General features: G+C 44.7%; 1 long non-coding RNA gene across 1 annotated transcript in view; it reads left to right on the top strand.

The window, feature by feature from the left end:
- Positions 1-15,326, top strand: part of LOC135103287 (uncharacterized) — a 68,609-nt gene extending 53,283 nt beyond the window's left edge. The window contains exon 3 of the long non-coding RNA XR_010269974.1: positions 15,281-15,326. This is a non-coding gene — a long non-coding RNA (uncharacterized LOC135103287). The remainder of the gene's footprint in view (positions 1-15,280) is intronic.
- The last annotated feature ends 2,377 nt before the right edge of the window (positions 15,327-17,703 follow it).

Here is a 17,703-nt window from a genome sequence, read left to right as displayed (position 1 = left end):
CAACAAGGGATCAGTTAAAGCAAGACAGAGTAATTTAGGAAGTGTCAGCGGCTCGCCACACCACAAAGCCGCCGTGGGTGTTGCCTCTCAGTGCGTTGGTGCGTGTGCCGCCGCTCCCCCGCGTTCATTTGTCGGGTTTGGGTCACGCTGGTGTTTGTCATGGTGGTGTCTCGCAGTGAGGGTCCCGGCGTGCCCCTCCCGGTGTTGTGTGGGTGGTGGTGATGAGATACGAGCATTGTTGTGTACTGTTTGGGTTGTGTGTTCCCGGTGGTGTGGTGTTTGTGTGTGTGATGATATGGTAGGTAGGTGTGTGTGTGTGTGTGTGTGAGTAGTCCTGCTGGTAATATTACACATACATTTACTAATCTTTATGAGCCTGCCGTGGGAGTCTCTATAATAATAGCGCCTGTCTACCTGTCAGTCTCTACTGGCTTACTTAACCTAGCCCACCTTTCCAGTAATACAACCAAGCTGCGGCTCCTCACGCCACGAGCCACACGAAGCTCAGCGGCTCCCTCAGGTGGCCTCAGCCTCACGCACGTCCTCCGCCATAAAAATAACTCCACTTACCTTTATTATCATCGTTAAAACTTAAGGCCTCTAGCGGCGATGAGGCGGCGGGGCTTGTGTGCGGCGGCGGGCGAGACTTGTTGCCTCTCCTCAGGGTGCAGAAAATGACACTTGGGCGGCGCGTCCTCGTCACCTAGCGGGCCCTGTAATCCCGGGTAATGGTGCCTTGTGATACCCTGATCCCCCATCCTTAAAGTTAGGGGGCGCGGCCACGGATAAACCAGCTTAGGGTCCAGCCACACGATAACAACACGTTAATTCAGGTTGGGCTTCCCTCCACATTCATTACAAAGGAGGAGGTGGGGGAGAAGCGCCATGGAGTGTCCACCAGGGTGTCCACGTATCAGGCGGAGGCTCCTTCACCTCATGACCTCACGAAGCTAATGCAATACTTGGTAACAGTACGCGTGGGTGTTTGAACCATACTCTGAAACACACTACGCCGCACATCTACTATATACCAAAGACCCTTGAAGTTACACGGGTTTTTAAGGGTGTTTTTATAATTCTAGTGACAGATTAAAGAGATTTCTACATTATTAACTAGAGAAGCACTGTCGAGAATTCAGCTAATTATCTCCGTGACCTTTGAAAATACTCGTGGTGGGAGAGCAAAGCATTTCAGAAGAGGGTCCTTTGCCAGGCGGGGTGTGGACGTGGTAGGGTCAGGGCAGTGAGAGCGGCGTGACTACCTGACACAATCACCCTTACTGTGGCCGCCGTGACGTAAAGTGAGGCTTGACTGTGATTGCATGACGCTGGCGGGGGAGGTTCAGGAGAAAGCACCCTGTGAACTCTGCTGGGGATGTGAATGTAGTGTTGTTAAGAGTGAGGGTTGTGCTGCTGGTTGTGCTGCTGTTGGGAGTGTGAGGGTCGTGCTCCTGCTGGGGATATGCTGAGGGTGCCTGGATGTGCCGTCCCTGCCGCTGCCTGCTTGATGGGGGTGTGTGGGGGTGTTGGTGGGGGTGACAGCAGGCCAACAGCTGCCCGACAGGTTTAATTAAAAGGCGACACCTCGTGCCCTCATTTAAGTTTTCAGCCCCGCCATCTTGACTCAGCGGTGAATTATCTGGAGCAATTTATATGCATGTAATTTGCATACACTTTAGATATTTATCCGGGCGATTTCATTTCCGTGCTAACGCGTACACACACACACACACACACACACACACACACACACACACACACACACACACACACACACACACACACACACACACACAGGAAAATGGGAGAGAGAGAGAGAGAGAGAGAGAGAGAGAGAGAGAGAGAGTATTGGGTAATTATGCACGCACGAAGCAATACACAAAGACAGAAGCGATCATAAACACCAAGGAAAAGTTCACTGCAGGACACTCGCCCGCCCTGCCAATACACACTTCACGCCTTCACTCGCCACAGAAGCTCCCTAAAGGATAGAAAACGGGGCGGATTTTTCTTCTGAGTCCTTTCTTCCCTGGGGGAATTGAGAAAAGCGGGACTATTTTATCAACACCACTTTTTTTTTTTTTTAAGTATTTCCTTTACTTAAGAAAATAGTATATAAAGTAGGGTTATTTTGCTTGTGCTACTGGCTGGCTTTGTGAATCTCTTCGCTACATGACCTGAAAGGTTTCAAGAGGAGTATCAAGACACCTGTGCAACTAAACGATTTAAATTTTTTCTATATACTTTTTGGAAAGGCAAGTTGAGTGAACATTTCCTCTCACGGGCACAGGATGAGAGCTATTTTTACCTTGCCAGAGAGAGAGAGAGAGAGAGAGAGAGAGAGAGAGAGAGAGAGAGAGAGAGAGAGAGAGAGAGAGAGAGAGTGTCTATGGTTGGTCGCCTTGATATGTGAAAAAGTGAATAGGACAGAGCCTTCAATATGTTAGCATAAGTAGATGTTAGCATAAGTAGATGGCAAAGTTATAGTAATCATGATCATAGTGATAATATTAACAATATCATCTCTGCTACACTCACATAGGAAATATAGCTTAACCAAACTTAGCCTCAAAACTAAGGTACAAGCCACAATAATAACACTATATATATACCAGAGATCTCATGGCTCATCCTGACTTAACCTTACGACAAAGACACACAAATAGAATAAAGAAATATAACAGACTTATACTTACCCTGTTCACTCACCTGTCTTACCTGATTAGTGATTAAAGGGCCGTCACACCTGGCCACCTGTCACCTACCATATTTTTTTCCTTTGATTTTTTTCTTTCTCCATATATAACCTGTCACTTGTCCTGCTTTTCTCTCTCTCTCTCTCTCTCTCTCTCTCTCTCTCTCTCTCTCTCTCTCTCTCTCTCTCTCCATATATACAGTATATTTCGTACACTTGTTGAGGTCACGCCATCCGCTGCTCGTCTCCTAATACAGGTCACGCGAGGGGAATTAATAGAGGTCACAAGAGTCACTAGAATATACGTAGGAGGTCACCTCTGCTACGCTCACGCTCTTTTTTCATGCATCAGTCACACACTTCATGCTTCTGTTAAATATTTTCTTTCTCTTTTTCTTTCCTCTCTTTTGATTTTCTCACATCTAGGTTCCAGAGAGAGAGAGAGAGAGAGAGAGAGAGAGAGAGAGAGAGAGAGAGAGAGAGAGAGAGAGAGAGAGAGAGAGAGAGAGAGAGACTGCGTGTTCTCATTTGTTTCAGGGAATGTGTGCCTTGGAGTGTGTGTGTGTGTGTGTGTGTGTGTGTGTGTGTGTGTGTGTGTGTGTGTGTGTGTGTTCGTACTTGGTGTATATTGATGGTTAATTGCATCGTGTGTAGTTTCAAGGCACAGGATGAGAGCTATTTTTACCTTGAGAGAGAGAGAGAGAGAGAGAGAGAGAGAGAGAGAGAGAGAGAGAGAGAGAGAGAGAGAGAGAGAGAGAGTCAGTCAATCAGTCAGTCAGTCAGTCAGTCAGTTACCACAATTTTAACCACATCATAGTAACCACCACCACCACCACCACCACCACCACCACCACCACCACTACCACAACCAACGTCTGAGTGTGTTAGTAATTTAGCGAATTGGAAGCCGTGCTGGTGGCTGTGAGCGGGGGATTAAAGGCTTAAACCGCACTCCAGCTGATTACCCGACAAGTGCAGGCTGTCTAGATCACCCTAACTCCCCTCTCCCTCTCTCTTTCTCCTCACTCCCATCACCACCCTTCCCTTCTCGCCCCGCACTCACTCGGTGTCCGTTTTCTTTTTTTTTTTATTTTTGTCTCCCCTCATTTTTTTCTTCTTCACTCGTAATACCTGGACTCTTTTTTTCTTATCTTTTCATCTCCTTACCTGTTTTCCCTTACCTGTTTCCTCTTTACTTGTTTTCATCTTTGTTTTTTTGTTTTTCTTCTTTTATTTCGTGACACCTAGACTGGTTTTCTCTTTTTACTTATCTCCTTATTTATTTCCCCTCACCTGTATTATCCCATTTTCCATCGTTCACCTGGAAACTTCACATAATTTACCTTTTTCCCCAGTTTTTTTTCCTGTATATGATTATTTCAGCGAGTTTTCCCTCTCGTTTCCCTTCATTTCATCTTTCTTTTCCTGTCTTATTTTTTCTTACTTTTACTTTTCATTTCATTGTCTCCCATCATTTTCATTAGTCCCATCATCTGTTCCATCATCTGTCCCCTTCCTCCTATTACTTTCTTTCCCATTTCACCTATTCTCACTAGCTCCCATCACCTTCCCCATCAATCTCTCTCTCTCTCTCTCTCTCTCTCTCTCTCTCTCTCTCTCTCTCTCTCTCTCTCTCTCTCTCTCTCTCTCTCTCTCTCTCTCATTTTCCATAACCTAAGCCGGCACCATATGACCTCCTTGTTGTATTACATAAACCTGACCAATTTCCTTATTTTTGCTTTGGTCTTCATTTCAACATTCTGATCTAAATCCCCAATCACTTCCCTCACCTCGCCTCGCCTCGCCTTCCCCATTACTTTCCCATTACCTGCTTCTCATTATCTCATCACGAGCACCTTTACTCGAATTTACGTGTTTTTTTTTTCTTTTTTTCTCTAATCTCTTATCTTTATTCTAGCGTGTATTTTCATCTTCCCTTATCATGTTCCCCTTTCATCTTTCCTCTCTCTCTCTCTCTCTCTCTCTCTCTCTCTCTCTCTCTCTCTCTCTCTCTCTCTCTCTCTCTCTCTCTCTCTCTCTCTCTCTCTCCCCGTGGTGCATTTTTGGTATAATTTTATATTTAGATTTTATTACAGAGGCATTATATTTTTGGCTTTCCGTCCGTAATTTTCTGCTCACTCCATGATTTTATAAACGCCTCGGCCTGCTTTTATATTCTCCCTCAACGTTATTGCTTCAACCTTTCCTCTCTGACCTCGTGACCTACTCTTCCTGACAGACAGACAGACAGCCAAACAGACAGACAAACAGGCAGATGTTTCTATATTTTTAAACCTCTCTCCCCCTCACTTCTTCTCCTGTTTCATCCTCGTCTCTCTTCCCTCTCCTTTTTCCCTCCCTGCTTTCCTACCTGTCACTCTCTCGCCGCCTCCTCCTCCTCCTCCTCTTCCTCCTTCTCGCGTGGGCGTCTGTGTAGTGTCATCAAACCTGCGCTCAGTGAAGTATTAGTCTGTGTGTGGATTGCAGAGTAAGCGTTTCTGCCCACCTGCATGTGTGTCTGTGTGGGTGGTGGCAATCCAGAGAGAGAGAGAGAGAGAGAGAGAGAGAGAGAGAGAGAGAGAGAGAGAGAGAGAGAGAGAGAGAGAGAGAGAGAGAGAGAGAGAGGTGGAGTTTTGAGATTCGTAATATTTTCATGAGGTGTGCTTTTTTTTTAAATATTATGAAAATGAGTTTTTTTTCTCTCTTTTGTCATTCCTCGTGTTCTTTATTTTATATTTTTCATTTTTGGTTTTTAATTTCCAAGATATTTCATCCTTCTCCCTGTTAAGAGGAAAAGGGGGAGGAGGAAGATGTGGAAGGAAAGAGGGGAAGAGGAGGATGATAAGAGAAGTGTGGGAGGAATCGATCAAATGAGGTGATAAAAGTGGGAAGCCTCATGGAGACGATAAAGGAGGAAAGAGAGAGGAAGAGAGGAGATAGGATGAAGGGGTGGCAGAGGGAGGGGGGCGGGTGACAGTCTGCCCTTGCCACTGTAGGGTCATGTTGGGGGGGATGGGGGAAGGGAGGGGTGGGTTAATGGACACTAAGCCTTATTACTCACCCATCCTACTACCCACCCACCCACTCACCCACCCACTGGCCTACACATTGCACAATCTGCACACCCACCCCACCAACACACCCACACACCCACACACCCACCCAGCAGACCATCCATCCATCAATCCGCCCATCTGACCATACCTCTAATTGCCCACCCACCCACCCACCGTGACCCATCCCAGGCTGCCAACCCCGCCTCGTTCCCCCGCCCCCGCCCCTCGCCCCCTCGCCGTTCCCATGCACTCTAATAAACCCATCAGAGCGGCGGCCGTAAATCGGGGTATCGGAACCAATTTTGTTGATGGATTGAAGGATTGGATCAGCCGTGCCAGCCTCTTTTGTGCGCGGATTACGTCATGGCTCCGTTTATTACTGTCCTGCCGTCTGTCCTGCTACTCCCTCCCCCCTCCCCACACTTCCCCACTTCATTTCCCAGCTCCTCATTCACATCCTTTCACTCTGCCCTTCTTCATATTTGTTTCGATTCTCTGTATCTCTCTCTCTCTCTCTCTCTCTCTCTCTCTCTTCTTGTCCTCGTGTTTCTCTTTCATTGCTTCTGTAGATCTATGTTTGTGTCTGTTTTTCCTCTTGTTTTATTCCCCCTACATGTTTCTCTTCATCTTTCAGTCGCATTCCTCTCAGTTCTCATGCCTCTCTCTCTCTCATTTCATTTGCAATATCGAGTTTATCCTTTCTTTCCTCTTCTGTCACATCCCCTTTGCTTGTTTCCTCTTGTTTAACTCAGTATACTCACCTTTCATTTCACTGTACTCTCTTCCTCTTTCCTCTTATATTTGCTTTTTCATTTCTCCTCTTCTTTTCTCCTTTCTTGTTTCCTCTCTTCCTCACTCCTTTCCTTCCCTCCAGAATCGACTCTTTTCATTTCTCTCACCCTCCCACTTCTTATCTCTCTTCTACGTGATTGCTTTTTAACTATTCTGTCTGGAAATAAGATAGTGCAGTAGAAGAATACTCCCCGCCTACCTCTCCCTCCAATGTGGATACAGTCGGGAAAAAGTGGCACGCTGTATGGAAACGCAGTCATGGAATTTAAGTTAAGAATGAAAGGAAACTCGATCATTTTTATTTACTTTATGTTGCATTGCTGGTTAATTGGCGGTGGTCTGGCGATTCGGAGATTACTGCATTTGGAATCGAAATAAAATCAAGCAAAATAAATAAATAAGCACTTGAATACATAAAGAAGTTAAAAAAAATGTAAACGTTATATTACATCATAATTTATCATATTGTCAGTATATTTTGAGTCTGAACTGATTAATTTCAAGTTGGGAGTATTTAATTTATTCATTAGTTTATTATTTACTGGGGGCACTGTGATAATGATGATGATGATGAGGTGGAGGAAGTGGAGGAGGAAGAGGAGGACGAAGACGAGAGTGAAGAAGGCAAACAGTGAGAAGTAAGGAGAAGGAATAAGGAGAAAGATAAAAAGCTAAGTTAAGAAAGGATGAACAACAGAAAACAACAACAACAACAACAACAACAATCACCCATCCATCCATCCACCCATCTATCTATCGGTTCGCGGTGCGTGGCATCTAATTGGGTTGAGTCATCGGCACCACGGGAGGGGGGAGGGAGTGGGATGTGATGGTAGGGAAGGATAGTGTGAGAGGAGGGAGAGGAGGTGGGGGAGAGGGGAGGGCCGCCATATTTGTTGACACTGGCAGGGCACGGGTGTCATTTACATACAACCAGACTCTGATTAAGGAAATGGCCGGCGCACTTGCCTTTGTAATCATCGTGAGGGAGGAGGAGGAGGAGGAGGAGGAGGAGGGGAGGGGAGAGGAGGAGGAAGAAGGGTGAAGGAAATGGGAATGGATAAAGAAAGGAATGAAAATTAGTGGAAAGGATGTAAGAGAGAGAGAGAGAGAGAGAGAGAGAGAGAGAGAGAGAGAGAGAGAGAGAGAGAGAGAGAGAGAGAGAGAGAGAGAGAGAGAGCAAAGGTGTAGGAATGGAAGAAAAATGGGAGGTAAAAGGAAAATCAAAATAAGGGATGGAGGGAAGGTGTCTATGATAGAGGGAGGGAGGGAAAGGGGAGGAAATTAGGGAGAGGAGGGAAGGGGAGAGAGAGAGAGAGAGAGAGAGAGAGAGAGAGAGAGAGAGAGAGAGAGAGAGAGAGAGAGAGAGAGAGAGGAGGTAAAGAAGGGAGGGATATCTACTCTGCAGATTCCCCATGAAAACAATTTTGACCCAATCTGTTTGTAGGTGTTCATAACTTCTACAACTTCATAATTCATAGCGTGTGAGTGGACCCATATAGAGGCGTGTTCTGTATTTGACCAGTGACCACAAAAAAGTAGCTCGTGTGGATGCGGACTTAAATCTCATGACACCTCCGATCCAGTATAGCAGCGCAGCGGATTTACGAAAATGGCATTACGCTTATGACAGATTTAGACCGTTTATGAAATATTTATGAAAAAAATATCCTTCATATCCGCCGTTTTGAAGGCTTATAACAGATTTATATATATAGCCTTTTGACTTTTTGTATGTACCGCCCCTGGTTTCCTAATAATACATTTTAGTGGTAAGGAGAATTGGAGAGAGAGAAAGGGAGAGGGGAGAGAGGGAGAGAGAGGGAGAGGGAAGGCGGTGTCTGGGTAAGTGTATTAGACTGTGTTCATCTATTTATGTAATTATGCATCCCTCCTGCTCCTCTCCCTTTGTCTGTCTGTCTGTCTGTATGTCTGTCTTTGTTACCCCCGTCTGTTTGTGTCAGCGTGTGTGTGTGTGTGTGTGTGTGTGTGTGTGTGTGTTCTCATTTTCAATTTCTCTCATTAGTCAGCGATTTCTCTTATTTATGTCTGCTCTTCACTATCTTTTCTCTCCTCCTCCTCCTCCTCCTCCTCCTCCTCACACGTATATCTCCCATCATTTCTCTTCTTCCTTCTCCCTTTGTTTCCTACCTCAACCCTCCACTCGGCTCCTCCTCCTCCTCCTCCTCCTCCTCCTCCTCCTCCTCCACTGTAATCCCACCCGCATCACCCCATATACACTCCTAACTCAACCCATTTAGTCTCCCAATAAACAGAAGGGATGGAGAGATGGAGGGAGGGGAGAGGGAGAGAGGAGGGTGATGGAGGGAATGAGAGAGAGAGAGAGAGAGAGAGAGAGAGAGAGAGAGAGAGAGAGAGAGAGAGAGAGAGAGAGAGAGAGAGAGAGAGAGAGAGCAAACTTTTCACCATTAAATTGTAATAAGTAGAAATATGAATGTCTGGGGAAGAGGTGATTGTCGGTTGAGGGAAGGGAGGGGGAGATGGCTAAGGTTGAGGGCACAGTAATGTAATCTGTTTCGTGGTAATACAGTGTTATGTTGTTTCCTCGCGGCGATGTATTCCCTGTTATCAAGAAATTCTGGTAAAAAAATGCGGACCTTTATCCACCTGTCATCGTACCTGTGCAGAAAGTCAATTAGTCGTCTTTGAAAAGCTCCCTGCTGGCTCGGTATCTGTCAGTCATTTGCTGTTGCTTGAAGCTTGTGGTTTTAAAGTCCTGGTTCACGATGTTTAAAAGAGAAAATGTTGTTGTAAGTGGTGAGATTAACTATATTTCATTCTATTTACTTTGTTTTTATCACTTATATTTTTTAGAAATGCTTTTTATCACTTTTATATTTTTTAGAATTGCCATTGAAATTATAAAGTTACAGTATCTTTTTTTTTTCATCATTACCTGCTTCTTTGGAAATTTTGTTTTACTTTATACCTTTTCACTTTTGTTTATTTATTTTTTTAAGTTTCTGTAGTTTCTGAATGGTCAAATAAAGGACACGACGCGAGTGTTGTGTAAAAAAAAGATGATCCACAGCGCGCGAGGGGAGTGCAGGTGCAGGAAGGTCTCGCGGTGGCGGCGGCGGCGGTGGTGGGGAGGAGGAGCAGGAAGCGTAGCGTCTGCAGGTATTGAAGATGTTTGGCGGAGGAAATATTACGAGCAATTACTGGCATTCATATCAAACTTGTGCTCTGCTCCTTTCCTCGTGATACCTGACAGGAAATAGATTGGCCTTCCTTGGAGAGAAAAAAAAACAAATAATAAACCAGAAAAATTATTGAAAAATATAAATGAAAGAGAAAAAAAATCGTTTATAATGAAAAAAAAAATCAAGCAGGAAAAAAAAACGTAAACAAAGCCAATAAGGAATGAGAAAGAACCAAAAAACAAAAACAACAATAAAATAACGATAAAGCACAAAATCAAGTATGGAAATAAAATGATAATGCGAAAACAAAGCAGATAAGAAATAAACGATAACAAAAAATAAAAAAAGAGCGGTGGAGGAGGTGGAGGAGATAGGAGAGATAGAGAACAAAACAGAAAAATAAAGTAGATAACAAATAAATGATAATTCCCACAAAAAAATAAAAATAAATAAAACAACTATGCCCTTGTTAGATTATGGAGGAGGTGGAGGAGCGGAGAGTAAATGAAGGAGGCGGAGGAGGTGGGAATGGAGAAGCAGGATGGCGTAGCGTGGCGTCTTCACGTCTTAACACCAACACTGCTGGTCCCTAGAGTGTCTGGCGCAGGTTGTTAATTAAAAGTGGATGGTCGTGGTGGTGAGGGGCTGGGGAGTGGAGGGGTGGGAGTGCAGAGGGAGGACGGAGAAGGGTGGAGGAGGAGAGAATGGAATAACTGGAGGAGGAGGAAAGAGAAGAAAAAGCAAGGTATGGGAAGATGGGGATGGTGTAGAGAGAGAGAGAGAGAGAGAGAGAGAGAGAGAGAGAGAGAGAGAGAGAGAGAGAGAGAGAGAGAGAGAGAGAGAAGCAAACCACTGAAGAAAAGACTGACAGAATAGATGTAGAAAGTCAAAGGAGAGAACAACAACAACAACAACAACAACAACAACAACAACAACAACAAGGAAAACAAGAAATGCAAAAAAAAAAAAAAGAAAACAGAGAACCAGAAGTGAAAGGAAGTGAAAGAACGTGAGAGGCAGAAATGAACAAGTGAGCGAGAGAGAGAGAGAGAGAGAGAGAGAGAGAGAGAGAGAGAGAGAGAGAGAGAGAGAGAGAGCCTTCTGGTACCCTGACTCAGGAGCAGCAGCGCACACAACGTATTCTAATCTTATCTTCTTAGACGACTTTGGGGGTGATAAGTGGATAAAGGGCGGACAGAAGGAGAGCGGGAAGAGAGCGGGAGCAGCAACACCGGAGGGAAGGATTAGTCTGTAGGAAGGACAGGAAGAGGGTAGAAGAGAGTTTGAAGAAGAGAGAAAGAGAAGAAATGGTTAGATAGGACATAAGGGAGATGGAAAGAGGTCATAGGTGGAGGATGAGAGAGAGAGAGAGAGAGAGAGAGAGAGAGAGAGAGAGAGAGAGAGAGAGAGAGAGAGAGAGAGAGAGAGAGAGGGGGGAGATGAGAAGGGGAGCCCTGCGATATAATCTTCGTAAAAACGGCAACAATTTCATTAGACTAAAATGGGTAAATATCAGATATAATCTTTTTTAATGTTAATCCTCCGGACACACACACACACACACACACACACACACACACACACACACACACACACACACACACACACACACACACACACACTCACACACTCGACATGAACGTTTTGGAGCTTTACACACACACACACACACACACACACACACACACACACACACACACACACACACTCGACATGAACGTTTTGGAGCTTTACGTACACATGGATTTGAATATAGAAAAGAAAAAAAAATATATGCATGAATAAAAACAAATGTACAGTTTACGAAAAAATAAAGAAAATGCTTTGCTGTTACGTGAAAAAAATGGAAAAAAAATATAAACGCATACATTTCCCACTTGATTAGTTGGTATTTACATATGAGAACCTGCCCGTGTGTGTGTGTGTGTGTGTGTGTGTGTGTGTGTGTGTGTGTGTGTGTGTGTGTTTAGCTTTTCATCAGCACGGTTTGTTTGTCAGAGTATTTTTTTTTTACAGAAATTTCCCTTTTTTATATGTATTTTTAGAATAGGTTGCTAGTTCTGTTTAATCTTTGTGCGAGTGAATGAATGAATGAGTGAGTGAGTGAGTGAGTGAGTGAGTGAGTGAGTGAGTGAGTGAGTGAGTGAGTGAGTGAGTGAGTGAGTGAGTGAGTGAGTGAGAGGGAGTGCGTGGGTTCTACTGGAATGAGAGAGAGAGAGAGAGAGAGAGAGAGAGAGAGAGAGAGAGAGAGAGAGAGAGAGAGAGAGAGAGAGAGAGAGAGAGAGAGAGAGAGAGAGAGACAGACAGACAGACAGACAGACAGACAGACAGACACCATTGACATTACAGCTGTTATTATAGAGGTCACAGTTCCCTCATTTCACCCTCACCCCTCTCCCTCCCCCTTCTCCCCTCTTCCTACCCTCCCTCAGCCTCTCACTGCCTGACTCACCCTCCCACCCTCAGCCTTTGTCTCTCCTTCCTCCCCCCATTGTAATCTCCCCAGTTATTCATCCTCCTCCTCTCACATTCCCGCACTCCACTGACTCACTGCTCAAATTCATTCCGTTTTCTTCCTCAGTGTTTACTTTCCTGCTTCACTTCTTCTTCAGGCGTGTTTTCCACTTTTTTCAGACTTCTTTTCCTCTTTTTAGACTTCTTTTCCTCTTTTTCAGGGTTTTTTCCTCTTCTTAGACTTCTTTTCCTCTTCTTAGGCTTCTTTTCCTCTTTTTCAGGGTTTTTTTTCCTCTTCTTAGACTTCTTTTCCTCTTCTTAGACTTCTTTTCCTCTTTTTCAGGGTTTTTTTCCTTCAGGTTCCTTTTCGTCGTCTTCATTCTTCTTTCCCATTTCATTCTACTTTTCCTCTTCTTCGTTGTCCTTTTCCTCTTCTATCTGACCTTTTTCCTCTTCTTTAGGCTCGCTTTCCTCTTTTTAGCCTTTATTTTTTTTTCCTTTTCAAGATACTTTTCCTCTTCTTCCGGCTCCTTTTCCTCTTCTTCCGGCTCCTTTTCCTCTTCTTCCGGCTCCTTTTCCTCTTCTTCCGCTCCTTTTCCTCTTCTTCCGGCTCCTTTTCCTCTTCTTCCGCTCCTTTTCCTCTTCTTCCCGGCTCCTTTTCCTCTTCTTCCGGCTCTTTTTCCTCTTCTCCCGGCTCCTTTTTCACTTCTTCATCCTCCTCCTCCACTTCTTCAGGCAATTCCCAGCGGCGGCAGGCAGGCAGTCTGTGAAATATACGAGTACTCTATTATGGCAGTTTATTGACGGGAATTTAAAGGGATCGAGGCGTCTTTCCCTGGATTTAACTTGTCAATGCCCGTTTGAGAGCCGCTGAGAGGCTGGGTGGGTCAGGGGTACTCGAGGCGGAGACTGGGTAGCCTAGGAGTAATAGAGCTAGGGATCGGGTGGCATGTGGTACGGGGAGAAGGGTGGTGGGAAGGGCACAGAGGCCGGGCGGGGCAGGGAAGGGAGGAAGGGGTGTAGAAGGGAGACAGGGGTGGAGGAGGGGTAGGATAAGAGGTGGATATGTTAGTGGAGGTGGGCCAGGGATAACAGTAGTGAGGGATTGGTGTTGAGAGAGAGAGAGAGAGAGAGAGAGAGAGAGAGAGAGAGAGAGAGAGAGAGAGAGAGAGAGAGAGAGAGAGAGAGAGAGAGAGAGAGAGAGAGAATTCCGAATATGTGAGAATCATTTGGTAGATCAAGAGAGAAGTAATCGCTAAGGGGGAAGAATAGGACGAGAGAGAGAGAGAGAGAGAGAGAGAGAGAGAGAGAGAGAGAGAGAGAGAGAGAGAGAGAGAGAGAGAGAGAGAGAGAGAGGAAAATATATATGGAGGGCCGCTGAGATGGATTGATGAGAGAAGGGGAGAGTTGATATGGGAGGGGAGAGACTTGTATAGATGTAAATCATGGACAGAAGGAGAGAGAGAGAGAGAGAGAGAGAGAGAGAGAGAGAGAGAGAGAGAGAGAGAGAGAGAGAGAGAGAGAGAGAGAGTGAGCAGCGTGCCTGAGTAGATTAAAAGCTATTATTATTTCCTACTCTCTATTCCCTTTCTACCTAAGTTGAAATAATACTGAGCATCTCTCTCTCTCTCTCTCTCTCTCTCTCTCTCTCTCTCTCTCTCTCTCTCTCTCTCTCTCTCTCTCTCTCTCTCTCAAGTGAACATCAATAAATAATTTGGGAAGAGTATATGGTTTTGACAGTTTCCCCTCTTCCTCCTCTTCCATCCCCCCTTCCTCCCCTTCCATACTCCCTTCCTCCCCTTCCATACCCCCTTCCTCCCCTTCTATGCACCCCTTCCTCCCCATCAACTCGTCGTCTCTATCTTGGTGCTCCTCCATCCCTCATCTCCCCTTCTGTCTCATGTCTCCTCCCCTATTGAAAGAGAGAGAGAGAGAGAGAGAGAGAGAGAGAGAGAGAGAGAGAGAGAGAGAGAGATGTAGTGACGTGTTTACTGGAGAGAATGTCAGATTAATATAATGTATTGCTACTATATGCTTTGTAATGAAGCTGAGTGTAGTACATAAGAGTAATTAATTGCGAGGGAAGAGCTAATTAATCTCTGCAGTGATATATACTGAGTGATGTAGGTAATTTTTCTTTTTATTTATTCCTTTTTATTTATTTTATTTATTTATTTATTTTTTTGTATTTTCAGTTCTGAGATATGTTCGTCATATTCTGGACACAGTTGTTGGTTCTTTTCATTAAGTTGCTCTTCTTTTTTTTTTTTTTATCTATTTTTAGTTATTATTTTTCTTTCAGTGCTGCACCATTCAGCATCGTCAAATTCTGGATACAGTTATAGAATGTGTTTGTTAAATTCAAGGTGATGTTTTCTATTATCGAAATGTAAATATTAATCTGGAACTACTTATCAGCTGTAATTTGATGCTAACTTACACTAATCTGACTGTTAATAGATTACATAAAGTTTGGATGTTATAGATATTATCGGTAAGAGTGAAAGGGTTAACATTACATTCACTTAAAGCAGGAGGTGGATTGACTGACTGACTGACTGACTGATTGATTGATTGGTTGATTGACTGACTGACTGACTGACTGACTGACTGACTGACTGACTGACTGATTGATTGGTACTCTGACGCCTTAAAATTGAATTCATATTGTGTCGACAGAAAGCAGTGGTAGTGTTGTTTTCGCTGAGCACTTTGTGTATTATGTTGTAGTGGTAACACGTGGTGACTGTGATGCGATGACCCAGTGTGTGGTGAGTGAGTGAGGCGGGGAGGGAGGGTAGCACATGGCTGGTGAATACTTACGTCTCTCTCTCTCTCTCTCTCTCTCTCTCTCTCTCTCTCTCTCTCTCTCTCTCTCTCTCTCTCTCTCTCTCTCTCTCTCTCTCTCTCTCTCTCTCTCTCACTCATGAAGACTAATGTTCTCACGTCAGAGTTACAAATCCCGCCTTCACCCCTTGTGACTCGGGCCTTGGACACACACACACACACACACACACACACACACACACACACATTGCTAGTGAGATGATGATGCTTTCAGTCTTTCAAGTAATTATCAGTATACTAATTTATCTATATACCTTTTTTCTTCTCCACAGGTATGCGGTTTGGTTCTTGCCTCCACGCAGCGCCTCCAGTATGTAAGTAGGTTCTTTGATTATATTTTGTTTTAAGCCTTTCACTTTAAATTTTCTATTGTCACCAACAACTTTTAGACAATTATTTCTTGTTATCCAGCCTCTTAAAGAAGTGTCTTTTATAGCTTAGGAGAGACGAGACCCACCTCTTATTCTCTCTTTGTGTCCATGGGAGCTAGATCTCTCAGTGCTCCGAATATTAACCAGTGACGACAACAGTGATGAAAAGAGTCAAGGGTAGCGCTAGTTTATTCGTGTAGTGTTTGCGTAGTGTTTGCGTGCAGTGTTTGCGTGCATTGTTTGCCAGCAGTGTTTCCTTTATAGGTTATTAGTGCTGATTCATTAGGGAGCTTTGAAAGGTGAGACAAATTTATGGATGATGATGACAGGTGGAAATAGGTGAGAATTTTTCATACTGGGACTGCCACGTGTAGGCCTGATGGCTTCTTGCTGCTTCCTTTATTTTCTGATGTTCTTATGTGTAGTATTTATGTGCAGTGTTCTTTTTTGTTCCTTATATTTTCCTTTTCAGTGTAGCCACCACATCACTGTTCCCTTCATTCTCACCCGGTCCTCGCCATCCATCCATCCTCCTTCCCTTCCTCCCTCCCTCCCTGACACCCTCGCAGCGCCGCCTACCGTAGAGCCCTTGAGGCAGCTCCGCCCAACTGAAAGATAAACGGCTTAATCACGAACGAAAAACCTTTGTGTCAACCGTAAAACATCACAGGGACAAAGACGCACCACGCCAGGATAAAACACACTTCCCCTTCATAATCCGACAGATAACGTCACTATCTATCAGAACACCATTTTTCCAGGGCGGCGTGGCACGTGCAGGCGCGAGAGGGCGGGCACGTGACGGCGGTACCACCATTCAGCTCAGAATCAATTATTTCTGCATTAACACTCCGGGGAATGTTAAGGGGAGGCAGGAAGAAGGGACGAGGAGGAATACAAAGGAATACAAAGGAAAGCCAAACAGCAACAGACCTTTTGGTCCTTGCAAGGTTGTTTGATAACTACTTCTAACTAGCTACAGGGAAGAGAGACAGGACAGCATAGCAGAAGGCTCCTTCCCACCCACCACTCCCTCCAGCTTGCGCTGGCATGGAAATAGTTAGGAAAAGTACCATGCAGTATAGAAAAACTGTCATGGAAATTTTCATAGGAAAGGATGAAAGGAAGTTCTACTATTCACCCTACGGTGAACTCTATACGCCTACCTGAAAGTTAATACAAGTTATATTAAAACTGGTGAATAAGAGTTTATTAGTGAATTTAGTAATTATTCGGAGGAGGAGGAAGAGGAAGAGGAGGAGGTAGATTGAAGGGAGGAAGGATAGAGTTTAAAAGAAGGAATAGTGGAGATGAAGAAGAGTTAGTCAGGATGGATGTGGAGTGGATAAAAGGTGTGGATGGAATGACAGAGAGGAGTGTTGGTGGAAGAAGGAAAAGAGGATAGACCACAAGAAAAGACAGGAAGGGGAATGATGGGGAAAATGAGGGAATTAGTGAGAATGCGTAAGGAATGGAAAAAAAAAATAGATGTGTTAAAAGGGGAGGAAGAGGAATATTTAGGGAAAAAAAGAAGGAACGAGGTGGAGAAAGGACTAATTTTTTTGGATGTAGGGATGGTGACAGTGGATGGAGTTGAGTGACTGAGAATGAATGAAGAATGAAGAATAAGCTGAAGATGTGGCTTAGAGGAAGAGGAAAGTTGGAAAGAGGAAGAGCGGAGCGTGGATGAAGATGGGGGGATGGAGGAGGGATAAAGAAAAACAGGTCAGGCAAGTAAAGATGAGTAAAGAATGAGTTAAAGTAGAAGAGGAGTAAGAGAAGGCGTGATTGAGGTGATAGGAGAAGAAACTGAGTGAAAGGAAGGATGAAGCTTAGGTAAAGGAGGAGGAAGAAATAAAATACAAGGAGTTTGGTTGAATAAGAAGGAGTAATGAAAGGATTGAATATGTAAACGTGAGGAGGCACTGGATAAAGTAACGGGAGAGGAAACTAGAGAGGAAGCTAGAGTGAGAGGAAGATAAGGAAGGGGCGTAGTGAGACAGGGATGGGGCGGAGCCAGACAATTTAGCTGTAAGTGGAGATAGTGATGGGAAGAGAATGGGAAGTGAGGGGAGGCTATGGGATGGGATGCTGAGAGGAGACAAGGGTGGTGAAATTAGTTTGTTGGGGCGAGTCGGGGACGAGTGAGGGGCGAGTGAGGGGAGAGTGAGGGGAGGCTGACGCGGGGTGGCTTGGTTAAGGGTCGTTGTGTCAGTCAGGGCTCAGGGCGTGGCGTGTCTGGCCCCTTAGCCTCATGCAGTGCACCCCGAGGCCCTTCCTGTCCCTTAAGTGATGCATGGGAGCAGGGAATTATGGTGGTGATG

Source organism: Scylla paramamosain, chromosome 9 (genome assembly GCF_035594125.1).
Source record: "Scylla paramamosain isolate STU-SP2022 chromosome 9, ASM3559412v1, whole genome shotgun sequence".
NCBI classification, from domain to species: Eukaryota; Metazoa; Arthropoda; class Malacostraca; order Decapoda; family Portunidae; genus Scylla; species Scylla paramamosain.
This window is presented reverse-complemented; position numbering and strand designations above follow the sequence as displayed.